The sequence below is a fragment of the Ochotona princeps genome, chromosome 9, assembly GCF_030435755.1.
Source record: "Ochotona princeps isolate mOchPri1 chromosome 9, mOchPri1.hap1, whole genome shotgun sequence".
NCBI lineage: Eukaryota > Metazoa > Chordata > Mammalia > Lagomorpha > Ochotonidae > Ochotona > Ochotona princeps.
Window position 1 is genome coordinate 79869701 of NC_080840.1, and position 11921 is coordinate 79881621.

At 50.8% G+C, this 11921-nt stretch overlaps 1 protein-coding gene across 1 annotated transcript in view; it reads right to left on the reverse strand.

Annotated features, from left to right (window-relative positions):
* LOC131481127 (zinc finger protein 570-like) overlaps window positions 1-5633 on the reverse strand; it is a gene marked incomplete at its 3' end in the record, with an annotated part of 533548 nt that extends 527915 nt beyond the window's left edge. The window contains exon 1 of the mRNA XM_058668426.1: window positions 5590-5633. The remainder of the gene's footprint in view (window positions 1-5589) is intronic.
* Between the last annotated feature and the right edge of the window lie 6288 nt (window positions 5634-11921).

Genomic DNA, 11921 nt, shown 5'->3' on the forward strand with positions numbered 1-11921 from the left:
TTGAGGACAGCCCAAAACTTTGGGACACTGCACCCGCGTGGGAGACCCGGAAGAGGTTCCAGGTTCCCAGCATCGGATCAGCGCACATCGGCCCGTTGTGGCTCACTTGGGGACTGAATCATCGGACGGAGGATCTTCCTCTCTGTCTCTCCTCCTCTGTGTATATCTGGCTGTAATAAAATGAATAAATCTTTAAAAAAAAAAATAGAAAATGATCAAATGATATGTAAATATTCCAGAGAATCTTAATGGTGGAATAAACATCAAACTGATTGACAGTAAAGACCCTGAATCAAAGTAACATAATTGAATCCAGTACAATAGCCTAGTGGCTAAATCCTAGCCTGGCATGCCAGCGATCCATTATGGGTGCCAGTTTGTGTGTGAGCAGCTCCACTTACATTCCAGCTTCCTGCTTGTGGCCTGAGAAAGCAGTAGTTTGGGGGTAAAAGCCTTGAAACTCTGCACCCATGTGGGAGATCTGGAGCAGGCTGCTGGCTCCTGGCTCCTGGCTTCAGATCAGCTCAGCTTTGGCTGTGCTTGCCACTTGCGGAGTGAACCCGTGGATGGAAGATATTTATCTCTCTCCTTCTCTCTGTAGATCTGACTCTACAATAAAAATAAAATAAAATTTATGATGTCACTAATATTCTCCTGCTACACACACACACACACACATTCTCTCTCAACCTCTCTACATATATATGTATATTTAGTAGAGTCTGTCAGTTAAGAAAACACTTGGATTCAAAGGAATCAAAATGCAATAGGAGGGGCCCGGTGGCATGGCCTAGCGGCCATAGTCCTGGCCTTGAACACCCCGGGTTCCCATGTGGGCGCCAGTTCTAATCCCGGCAACCCTTACTGCCATGAGTCACTGGCTCTGGAATGCACCATGTGTGTACTGGGTGCACATGTGAATACCAACCAAGCAGCATGTGGTGCTGAGAGACCTGTGAGCAAGGGTTGAGGGGTGGACTGGCCTAGGTGGCTTGGGTGATGTGGCCCTGGAGCAGATGGAGTGCATGCTCAGGCTGTGAAGTGCTGTCTGAACAGGCCTGGCCCTAGATCAGCAGTAGGGGGCAATGGTGAGGGAGGGTTAGATGTGCATGGAGCACCAGTTGAGCCCACCTGATCCTGGAGTGGTTACAGGCAAGCTAGGAAAGATGGGTGGGGTTAAGGGGAGCAGGGTTGTAAATGGAGTACAAATATGTCAGGCTGGGGGCACAGGGGATACTAGCTAAATGTGCACCAGTGGTCTATGGGCTACCTGGCAGGTCAAGTCAACCTTGCCCTGGAGTGGCAGGTGGGCAAGCAGCCTGTTGGGGATACAATATGACTGGCAGAACCCACCTGGTTTTATAGCAGCAAGTGGAGCAGGTGGGCAGGTGTGCTGGGGTCTTGGGAAGAGTGGGCCTGGCCCTGGAGCACTTCAAGGCCTAGAGGTGTAGGGGGGTCATCAGACTGGCCCTTTTGGCTCTGGAGCAAGTGACAAGCGGGTAAAGAGAGCAAGGGCACCATGCAAGCTGGCCAGGCAATGGAGTGGCCATCCTGGGGCGTGTTAGAGGTGCAAGACACATGGCAAGCACTAGCTGATTCTACCTGCTCTTGAGATACCTGCGGCAAGGAGGGTCTGGTGGGTTAGAGATAAGGTGTCTCTCTCCAAGCAAGCCTGTCCCTGCAGCAGGGAGCAAGGCATGAGTGCTAGGGGAAGTGTAGGTGCTGAGTGGGGTGGTCTGGCATTGGAATGCAGGCAGAGTGTGGTGCATGAAGACTGGGGTCCATGTACGCTGGCCCAGGAGGCCTGGCTCCACCCTGGACAACAGGTCATTGTGTCGGGTGGGGTGGGGGTGCAGGGGAGGCAGAACCAACCGAGGCTACCAAGTGTGATAGTGGCTGGTGGGCAAGAGGCTGTCTGAAGAAATAGATGGCCGAATTGGCCTGGCCATAAAGCTGTGGACTGGGTGGGTGTACTACAGGTTCATTGGGAATATAGGCAGGGGATGGGCGCAGCCTAACAGCCTGGGCCTGGATCCAGTGCCAGCAGGTTGGCAGAGTATACCTGCTGTGGGGCAGGTTGCTGTGGCAAAAATGACCTAGCCTTAGAGCAGCCTGCAGGGTGACAGGGTGGGCTGAGATGTGGCTCAGGGGACACCGGCAGAGCTGTCTTGGAGCAGGCGAGGGTGGCTGTGAGCACATAGCGTGCTGGCTGAGATCATCTGGCCCTGGTGCAGTGGGCTTGTGGGAGGGGGCATGCTAGAGACTCACTGTGGGGCAGCATAGCCCAGCTGGGCCTGGATGGGCTGGCATGCGGGTTAGGGTTGTTGGGGACACTGTCAGAACCTGATGAGCCTGCAGTGGCATGCGGGACAGGCTGGCCTCAGATGCAGCTCACAGTGGCTCAGCAGACAGGCCTGCATCCCTGCCTAAGTGAGCAAACTGGAAATCAAAGCACCAGGACATGACAGAGAATGAGCTCTGGGAAGCACCCTGCTTACACTTCACAGGGAGACCCACACTCAGCAGATTCCCCACCTTCCCAGGCATAGGGGATCACTCTCACTGAGGACACAGTGCACAAGGGGGCTCACTGAATTGACTGAGAATTCTAAGCAGCCAGAAATGTGACAGTGTGGACCTGGGAACTCCTCACAGCCTGCAGTGTCTCCTCCAACATTTAGCTCTCTGCTGCAACCACACATTTAAGATTAAGTGAAGGCTGTGGCCTCTGTGATTTTTTTTTTAATACCAGATGTGTTATGTTTGCTTAATACCAATTTGCCACCAACGACTCATTACAGAACAATTCAGTTATTTCATCATCTGCAATTAATACAGGCCTCAGGGTCAATGCTCTATCTCTATACACAGATGCAGGTTAATGTTAGTGAACAGCAGGTGTCAGCTCTTTTGGATCTTTTGTCCCCTTTAAGAAGTTATGTAGGGGGTCCAGCGCAGTATCCTAGCAGCTAAAATCCTACTCCTGCATGGGCCGGGATCCCATGTAGGTGCCGGTTTTAATCCCAATGACCCTCCTTTCCAATTCAACTCTCTGCCTGTGGCCTGGGGAAGCAGTGGAGGACAGACCAAAGCCTTGGGAACCTGCACCTATGTGGGAGACCCAGAAGAGGCTCTGGGCTCCTGGCTTTGCATTGGCGCAGCTCAGGCCTTTGCAGTCCCTTCAGGAGTGAATCAATGAACAGAAAATCTTCATCTCTGTCTCTCCTCTCTGTGTATCTGCTTTCCAAAACAAAATAATAATAAAATGATATTTTTGAAAAGACTCTTATTCCAGACATTGAGCACAAATGATACTAACTTTTTAGTAAACAAATCAAATACACTCACATTTTTTTATTACCCTTTCTGCCACCAGAATTAGACCACCGCAAATATTCCCAGAAATAACTTATGAAACCAGTCACAAATACGCTCACAAATTGAGAAGTGTGTAGGCCACCAAATTTTCACCTTCACAAAGATTCTTTCTTGGTACAAATTATCCTCTGACTAAACCAACTTGTGGCTGCAAAATGAAACTGCTGTGTATCCCAAGCTCACTACCCTAGGATGTACCTGGGCCTTTGCCAAGGTTTTACTCCTTAGCTAGCCAAGGCTGAGAGAACCCAGGGTACATCAATCATTTCTTTAGATTATATTATTATGTCACCAAGGGATGGAGCTCAGGATGGGTAAAGAATATATTAATGTTCCAAGCGGTTAACTATATAAAACAGATGGACCACTATAGACGCTCTCCAGTTTTAGGGCATCAGCTGCCACTCTGAATGATAACTCCCAATCTACTGCTATCTTTCAGGGGGAATAAGTGAGAAAGAGGATAACATAGCCATTTTGTTTGTTACAAACCGTTTTGAAACTCAGACACAGAAAATAAGTGTAGGGAGGACCACGTAATTGTTTGAATGAGGGATCAAAAGTTGAGGAGTGGGCCTGGTGATGTGGCCTAGCGGCTTAAGTCGTCGCCTTGAATGCCTCGGGATCCCATATGGGTGCCGGTTGTAAACCCAGCAGCTCCACTTCCCATCCAGCTCCCTGCTTGTGTCCTGGGAAAGCAGTTAAGGATGGCCCAAAGCTTTGGGACCCTGCACCCGCGTGGGAGACCCAGAGGAGGTTCCAGGTTCCCCGCATCGGATCAGCTCAGCACCGGCCTGTTGCGGCTCACTTGGGGATTGAACCATTGGATGCAAGATCTTCCTCTCTGTCTCTCCTCCTCTCTGTACATCAGGCTTTCCAATAATAATAAAATCTTAAAAAAAAAAAAAGTTGAGGAGTTTCTAACAGCTTCATTAAGTTTTTTTCTTATTTACTGGGCAGAATTTTTCATCCACTCTCTCACTTCCCACATGCCTGCCACAGCCACAAGACCCAAAATAAGTCAGGTTGTACACACTGCTACCCAAGCCACTGTCTGCTGCCTCCCAGCCTGGGCAGTAGCTGCACACTGCATTTGCACAGAACTGAAACCCAGGCATTCTGATGGAGACACAGGAGTCCCAATGTCATCTTAACCACTGTCACACACACCCACACAGGGCAATGATGCCTTCCTGTGCTGTGTCAGGTGGGCATTCACTGCTTTTCTCCCATGCCTGCTGTTCACAGCAAACAGTTCTTCTAAAGAGCTAATGCTAAAAAAAAAAAAAAAAAAAAAAAAAAAATTGTTCAAGTCCTGGCTGTCAGCAGACATTTGGGAAGGGAATCCGTGGGAAATATTTATTTCTGTCACTCAGCTATTTAAATACATATTAATAAAATAAATCCATCTCGCAAAAAAAAAATAAGAGCTAATACTTATTCTGTGAGATAGAAAAAAAAAGACAACTTACTGAATTGTATCTTGGAGGAAATAGTGACTCCTGTTGTGATTTTTCAGGACGCAGAGCAGCACTTGGCATTGAGACAAGAGTTCTGGACATTCACAGATTTATTCCCTGCCTTAATGCTCTCTGCTGAACCTGACTTATTCCCTCTACAACTCATGGGGACATTTAATCCCAATTGTGAGAACTTAAGGGAATGGGTGACAACATACCAGAAGCCATCAGGATAAATCAGTAGTGCTGCCATCACAGCTCCTTCAGCAGGTCCTTCTAGAGAAGCCCCTTTGCGTGAGTCCCCGTGCACTCCCTTGGCTTGTCTACAAGGTCGCTGTGCCACCCCAGGCCTCTGCCAAGCACAGCGCCAGCACCACATGCTGCCCCTCAACCTTGCAGCAAAACTTGGAGGAAAACAAGGCTGTTTGTTCTAACTGCTGGAGTCTGTGCTGCTCTGGTGTCAGCAACAAGAAAACTGCCCCAGACCCTTAGGAGGAGCTTCACTGAGGACTGAGCTGGGGGCTCGAGACGCTTTGGCTCAAATCAGGAAAATAAGGGCAAAATAAAAAATAAATCCTGCCCAACATGAAGGTCGCACTGTCCCAGGCACTCTCCCCTCCTCACTGCACAATGGGTTCAACTGGGAGCCCTAGTGTTCAAGGTCAGTGCTGCAGAGTGAGGACCCCAAGGGCCCCCTCCTGGCCCCCGCCCACCCGCCCCGGGGCCTCAGGAGATGCTCTCACACACTCACCCTTCCCAGCTTCTCACGAGTCGGGGGTCCTGCAGAGGCTCCTGCGGGGAAGGAGGGAGCTCACAGAGACGCACTGGCTCAGCCACCTGCACCTCTCCACCAGCACAACCAGCAACGCAGCTATGGCAGCGCCCACAACAGCCTCCCGCCTAGTTTCACAGGGCTTCCTGGGCACCCCTGATTGGACCGCTCTCACAACTATGCATGACGTCACAATGCGCAGCCAATCACAATCACAAAGCAAGACAGTTAGGATTCTGGAGGGAGGGGGAGTGAGGGGCGGGGCTTCACCTCAGGCTGGAAGGGGCCTCCTCTCTTGCAGTTTGAGCCTTCCAACAGCAGGGGCCGCTGTCGCCTCTCACATCAGTCCACTTCAGATACACCTCACTGAATATTCCATAGTTTCTGGGACTTTTCTTCACATTGGCTTTTTTACCCAGCAGTTCATTTTTTAAATGCAGATCTGTGCCCGGCGAGGTGCCCTGGAAACTAAAGTCCTTTCCTTGAACACAGCAGGATCCTGTATGGGTTTCAGTTCTAATCCCGGCGCATCCTGCCTGCCCATCCTGCTCCCTTCTTGTGCCATGGGAAAGCAATTTGAGCACAGCCCAAAGCCTTGGGATCTGGAGGATTTCCCTGGATTCTGGCTTTGGATCGGCGCAGCTCCCGTTGATGTGATCACTTGGGCAGTGAATCAATGGACAGAACAACTTCCTCTCTGTCTCTCCTCCACTCTGTATATCTTACTTTGCAATGAAAATAAGTAAATTTTTAAGAAATATATATAACTGAAGAATATTTGAAAATATGATATAAATTAATCTTTTCAATCTCATTTCTCTGACTGTTGTTCAGTTTCTGGTCTGTATTTTTTGTTTTCATAGTGTTCCTTATCTGTTTCTTATTAGTACATAGTAACTTGATTGTATATATTGATCTCCTGTCCAGAAATCTAGCTTGATTCTCTCATCATTTTAAGTTCGATTTTCCAACAAAAGGCCCGTTAGTGCACATTGATAGTATTGTGGCTTAAAACATGACCATTCTGCTCTAATTTCCTTTCTGTGTTTAATTTTCTGATTACACATTCACAGCAATGTATAAGAGACATAGTGAGAAGAGGGCTTGTCCTGATTCAATCGAGCAAAAGAAAACCTGCAGTGACATATGTAATACATATTTCTTATGTTATATTATGATATGTTACGTTATGTTATGTATTTTTGTAACTTAGTTTCCACAACTTATGACTTTTGGTTTCTGTTTTAAAACATTTGATTTAGGGATGTTTTAAAAATGTTGGAAAGTCAGATATACAGAGAGGAGGAGAGACAGAAGAAGATTTTCCACCTGCTGATTCACTCCCCAAGCAGCCACAAAGGCTGGTGCTGCACAAGTCTGAAGCCAGGAGCCCAGAGCCTCCTCCAGGTCTCCCATAGAGGTATAGGACACCAAGGCTTCAACAGCTCTTGCAGCCCACAAGCAGGGAACTGGATGGGAAGCAGGGCTGCTGGGATTAGAACTGGTGCTCAAATGCAATCCCAACACACACAAGGCAAGGCCTTTAGGCCTTTAGGCTATTACCCGGCACCTATTTTCATACATCTCACTCCTAAGTATTTCAGAAAATCCTCTCATTATCTTGTAAATGATTACAAGTTTTATGAAGGATGATGTTTATATCGCAGAAATTTATTAATTCCAAGGTATTTCTTTCTTAATGACTTACTAGTTTTATTTGATATTTACTTATTTATGTATTTATTTGAAAGACAGATTTACATAGAGAAGGAGAGACAAGAAAAAATCTTGCATCCATCTGTTGGTTCCCTTCACAAGTGGCTACAACAGCCAGGACCGTGTAGATCTGATGTCAAAATCGTCATCCAGGTATTGCATGTGTGTGCAGGGTCCCAAGGCTTGGTACCATCCTCGACTGCTTTCCCAGGCCACAAGCAGGGAGCTGGATGGGAAGTGGAGCTGCTGGTATGAACAGGCAACAATGCAGGATCCCAGCACACATACAAGCCAAGGATTAGTCACTGAGCCATCGTTCCAGACCCCTATTATTTGTTAATTTTGCTAATGCATTGCCACAGTGGCTGGTTTTCACTAAATGTAGCACAAGCTTAAGACTATAAATGGACCCCACCTACTGGGCTGATTTATGTGACATGTTCTGTGTTTCCTCCTGGGTTTTAGAAACTTATACAAGGCTTACCTGCCTTCTCGTGTCTCGAACCACAGCCCCCTCCTGAGGTTCTAGGGCTAGGCCTATTCAGAGGTTGCTTCACGGGACCCAGCATGCACACCATGCACTCTAGGGTCATGTCATGCAAGCCACCCAGGCCAGTGCATCCTGCACAGCACCCTTAGCTTCCAGGCCTCACATCCCCACTCACTGTATGCTCCAGGGTTAGGCAGGTTCAGCTAGCATCATACACCCCGCACCCCAACTCTGGGCCTTTGCCTGGGCCATATCAGAGACAGCATGCCATGCTTCCCAGTCCTCCCACTGTGCCATCTGCTCACTCAGACCACATCCTGTAAGTCCCCACACTACCCACCATCCACTGTCTCTTCCAGGGCCATGCTACCCTGATTGCCACTGCAAAACCAGGCCAAGAACACAACCCCATCAGCTGCAACCCACCTGTCAGGAGCTCCAGGACCATGTGTGCTTGAACAGCAACTACATCCTGCCCGCTGTCCAATCCTGGGTCAAGAAGGCTTAGCTGGTACCCCCATGTGTGCCCCGCACACACACTGTTGTGCTCCAGGGACAAGGGTCACAACAACAAGCCAAGGACCAAAGGCACCCACTGGCAGCTTTTTCCAGGCCCAGGCAGGAGCAGCCGGTGCACTCTACACCCACTGTCCTCCCACCATCTACTTCAGAGCCAAGTTGTCCTGGTCAGTGTCCCTGCTCCCATAGCACTGTAGTCGTCCACTTCAGGGCCAAATTGTGCTGGGGGAAGGATGAGCCTCTAACATGCTCCCTCTGTTTCCCCACTTGCCCAGGGCCAGGCTTGGTGAGCCAGTGCCAGTGCACCTCTAGCCCAAGCACACTGTCACACTGTCCACCATCTGTTGCCGAGAGCCAGTCAGGCTCAGACAGTGATCCTTCTCCCTCAGTGCTGGATCCCTCCTGCCGGCCACCCTGCCCTGTCAGCCACAGGCTGCATGCCTTCAGTCCCCCACCCCACAACACCCCACCGCATCAGATTACTTGTCCTTCCAGTGGTGTGTCCCACATCCATAGCCCTTGGGCAAGTTTTGTATTATTAACGTGTTTACTTTCCAAACTTCCAGGAGAGGTGAGGCCTAGCAGTAATGGAATGTGGGCAGAGAAGGCAGGGAAATGGGAAGGTCTGCAGCCTTGTAAGTCTGTCCAGGCTGTTCACTGTATGTCTCTTAGGATAACATATTACTGGGGAAGCTGGAACATAGGTCTTTAGATTAACAGACAGACTTCTGGGTATTGACCATTTCTGCCTCTCAAGCTTTCCATTCAGACTGGATTGCCACATGCACTTGGCATTTGTTAATTTCTAGTGGGCTCTGTTATCACCAAATGTGGCTAACAAAGATTCCTTAGTACATCCTAGACTTGTCTGGCGTGATCTTGCTTGCACCCCACAACACCATCCTGGAGATAAGCTGAAAGCTGAAGTGCAGTTCCTTTGACAGTGACCCAGAGATGAGGTTAGTGTGAGCCACATCTCACTGCGTTTGACATGACAACAGCTGTGAGGGAGGATTAACATGCTGATTCTATCCCTGTGTTCCCTCCCCAGAGGAAGGGAACAGGAAGGACATGGAAATAGGGGAAGACCCTGTTCTCACAGTTTAAAGGGGCCAGGAGATCCAGTCTGACTCCTCACACACTACTCCAGCGCCTTCATGTCCACAACCGTCCTCTGCTTGCTCCAGGGTCAGGCAGGCTAGGCCAGCCTCTCCTTTCATTAAGCATGCCTGCCCACCATCCTGCTTGGCACTTAGGGACCACACCAGCTCAAGTAGTTCGCACTGTGTCCCCCAGCCTACCTGCTGGTGGCTATAGGGCCAGGCCAGGTGGAACAGCATCCACAAGCCTTTAACATGCAGGCCCTGCAGCCCTGCTCACTGCTTGAGGCATAAGACAGCTCTGTGGACCAACCACACACACAAAGCACTTCCCCCCAGGTGCATTGTTGGCTGCTTCAGGTCTAGGCTGGCTCTGCCAGGGAACCTGCACCCCTGCCCTCCATCTTGTTCCTCAGGGCTAGCCTCACTCTCCCTGGATCCACAGTGCCTCTAGAAGTCCTGCCTTGGTTGCTGCAGCTCACACAGGTCTTCTGGACAGGAAAAACCTGTGCTTCCACTGCGCCTATCACACCTCGCTCAGGCTACTCCTGGTGGCTCTGCCTGCCACTCCAGGGACAGACTGGCTTGGCCAGAATAACATGCCACAAAACACACCAACCCCACCAACCAGCCTTGGCATGTCAGGTCAGATGAGCCCAAATGGCACTTCCCGAGCTCCTAGACTGCTTGTTAAACACTCCAGGGTTTGGAAGGCTCTGCCATCATCCTGTGAACCTCAACATGCCTGAAGCTCGCCTGTCCATCTGCCCCATCAGCAGCTCAAGGCCAACCTGGCTCAGCAAGCAACCTGCATCCTCTGACAGCCGCTGAACCACCAGACTCCTCAGGACTGCCCACCCCCTTGGCACTCTGTGCCTCTATCAGACCTGATAACATGCCCACTGTTCCAAGGCCAGGACAGGCCACTTGGGGCAGTGTATAAGCACTCCATCCTGCAGGCACCACACTCTTTCTGAAGCTCCAAGCCCACTTGTCCTGTGCCCACCATGCCTCTAGCACTCCTGCCAATGCCTCTAGCGCCAACCCCCTATGAGTCTACTCCAGGGATAGGCCAACTCCCCATGCCCCAATCTCCCTCCCTACACCACCTGCTTCAGGGCCACACAGGCCCTCCCAGCATCCCCACACACCGAGCACAACTGCCCTGCTTGTCCCCTGGCTGTTGCAGAACCGGACCAATTTGGATGGCAACCCTACACCCAGACCCACCAGCCAGCCTCTCCAGGTCCAGATGTGCTCAGCCAACCATGCCTGCACCACCACCACCCCAGCACTCAATGCTGTCTGCTGCATCACCAGGGCCTCAAAACCCGGCACCCCCAACACAACTAGCCAGCCTGACCTGCCTCACAGTAGCTGCCCTAGGGCCAGGCACAGTCACTCAGCCACCCGGCACACCCAGCAGGCCATTGGCCCACCTGCTGCAGTCCCTGTGCCAGTCGCAAATCTAGCACTCCCACCATGCCCATTCCTGCAAGCACAGGCTGGCTGCGCTGGCCACCCTGGGACTCTAGCCTGCCCAGTCCGTGGTAGTGGCTGCTATTACAGAGCCAAGGCAGTTTGGGCAGCGCCCCCTCTGCCCTCGACCCCCAGATGCCCACTCCAGGGCCAGGCCACTTCAATAACATCAATAAATCCCCCATCCCACTGCACTCCACATTCCCAGGAAGCCTGCACTCCACTCCAGGGCCAGGCTGACTTAGCTGAATCCCAGCTTCATGCTCTAGGCCAAGACCTGTTGTGTGGGTGCTCACAATCCCTGAGCACCCACGCCATTCACCCGAAGACTGGGGAAATGGCTATGTACCCTCACGTGTAGGCTGCGCACTGCCCTGCTTGGTACTCCAGGAACAGGCAGACTTGGCCAGTGACACAGTGTCTGTTTCAGGCCACTGGCCAGACTGCCACCCCAGAGCCAGCTCTGTTCACCCTGCACCCACCATGCATCTCCCACTTCCACCATAACTGCTACTCCAGGTCCAGGTAAGGGACTAACACTGGGATCAGGGGCTGGAGTCTCCCAGGGCCCATGTTGCTTCCCTCCATCCCCTACCCATCTCATGTTCCCCACCAACCAGCTGTCTGGCTATGGCCTTACAGAGATGGGTACATCATCTATTTTATTGTTTGTGTTTCCAGGGACAGGCACTGTGACACACCACATAGAGCTCCCATCTGCTTGTGGCACCCACTTCCCATATGAGCACTGCTTCAAGTCCTGGATGGTCCACATCGGATGCAGCTCTCTGCTGATGTGCCTGAGAAAGCAGTGGGGAATGGCCAAGAGCTTGGGCCCTGCACCCATGTGGAAGGTCCTGAAGAAGCTCCTGAATCTTGATGTTGAACCAGCCCTGTTTCAGCCATTGCAGCTGTTTGGTTTGGGGAGTGAACTGGCACATGGGAGACCCCTTTCTTTATCCCTCCCTTTAGTGTTCCAAATACAAAAACAAATTTAAAAATTCAGG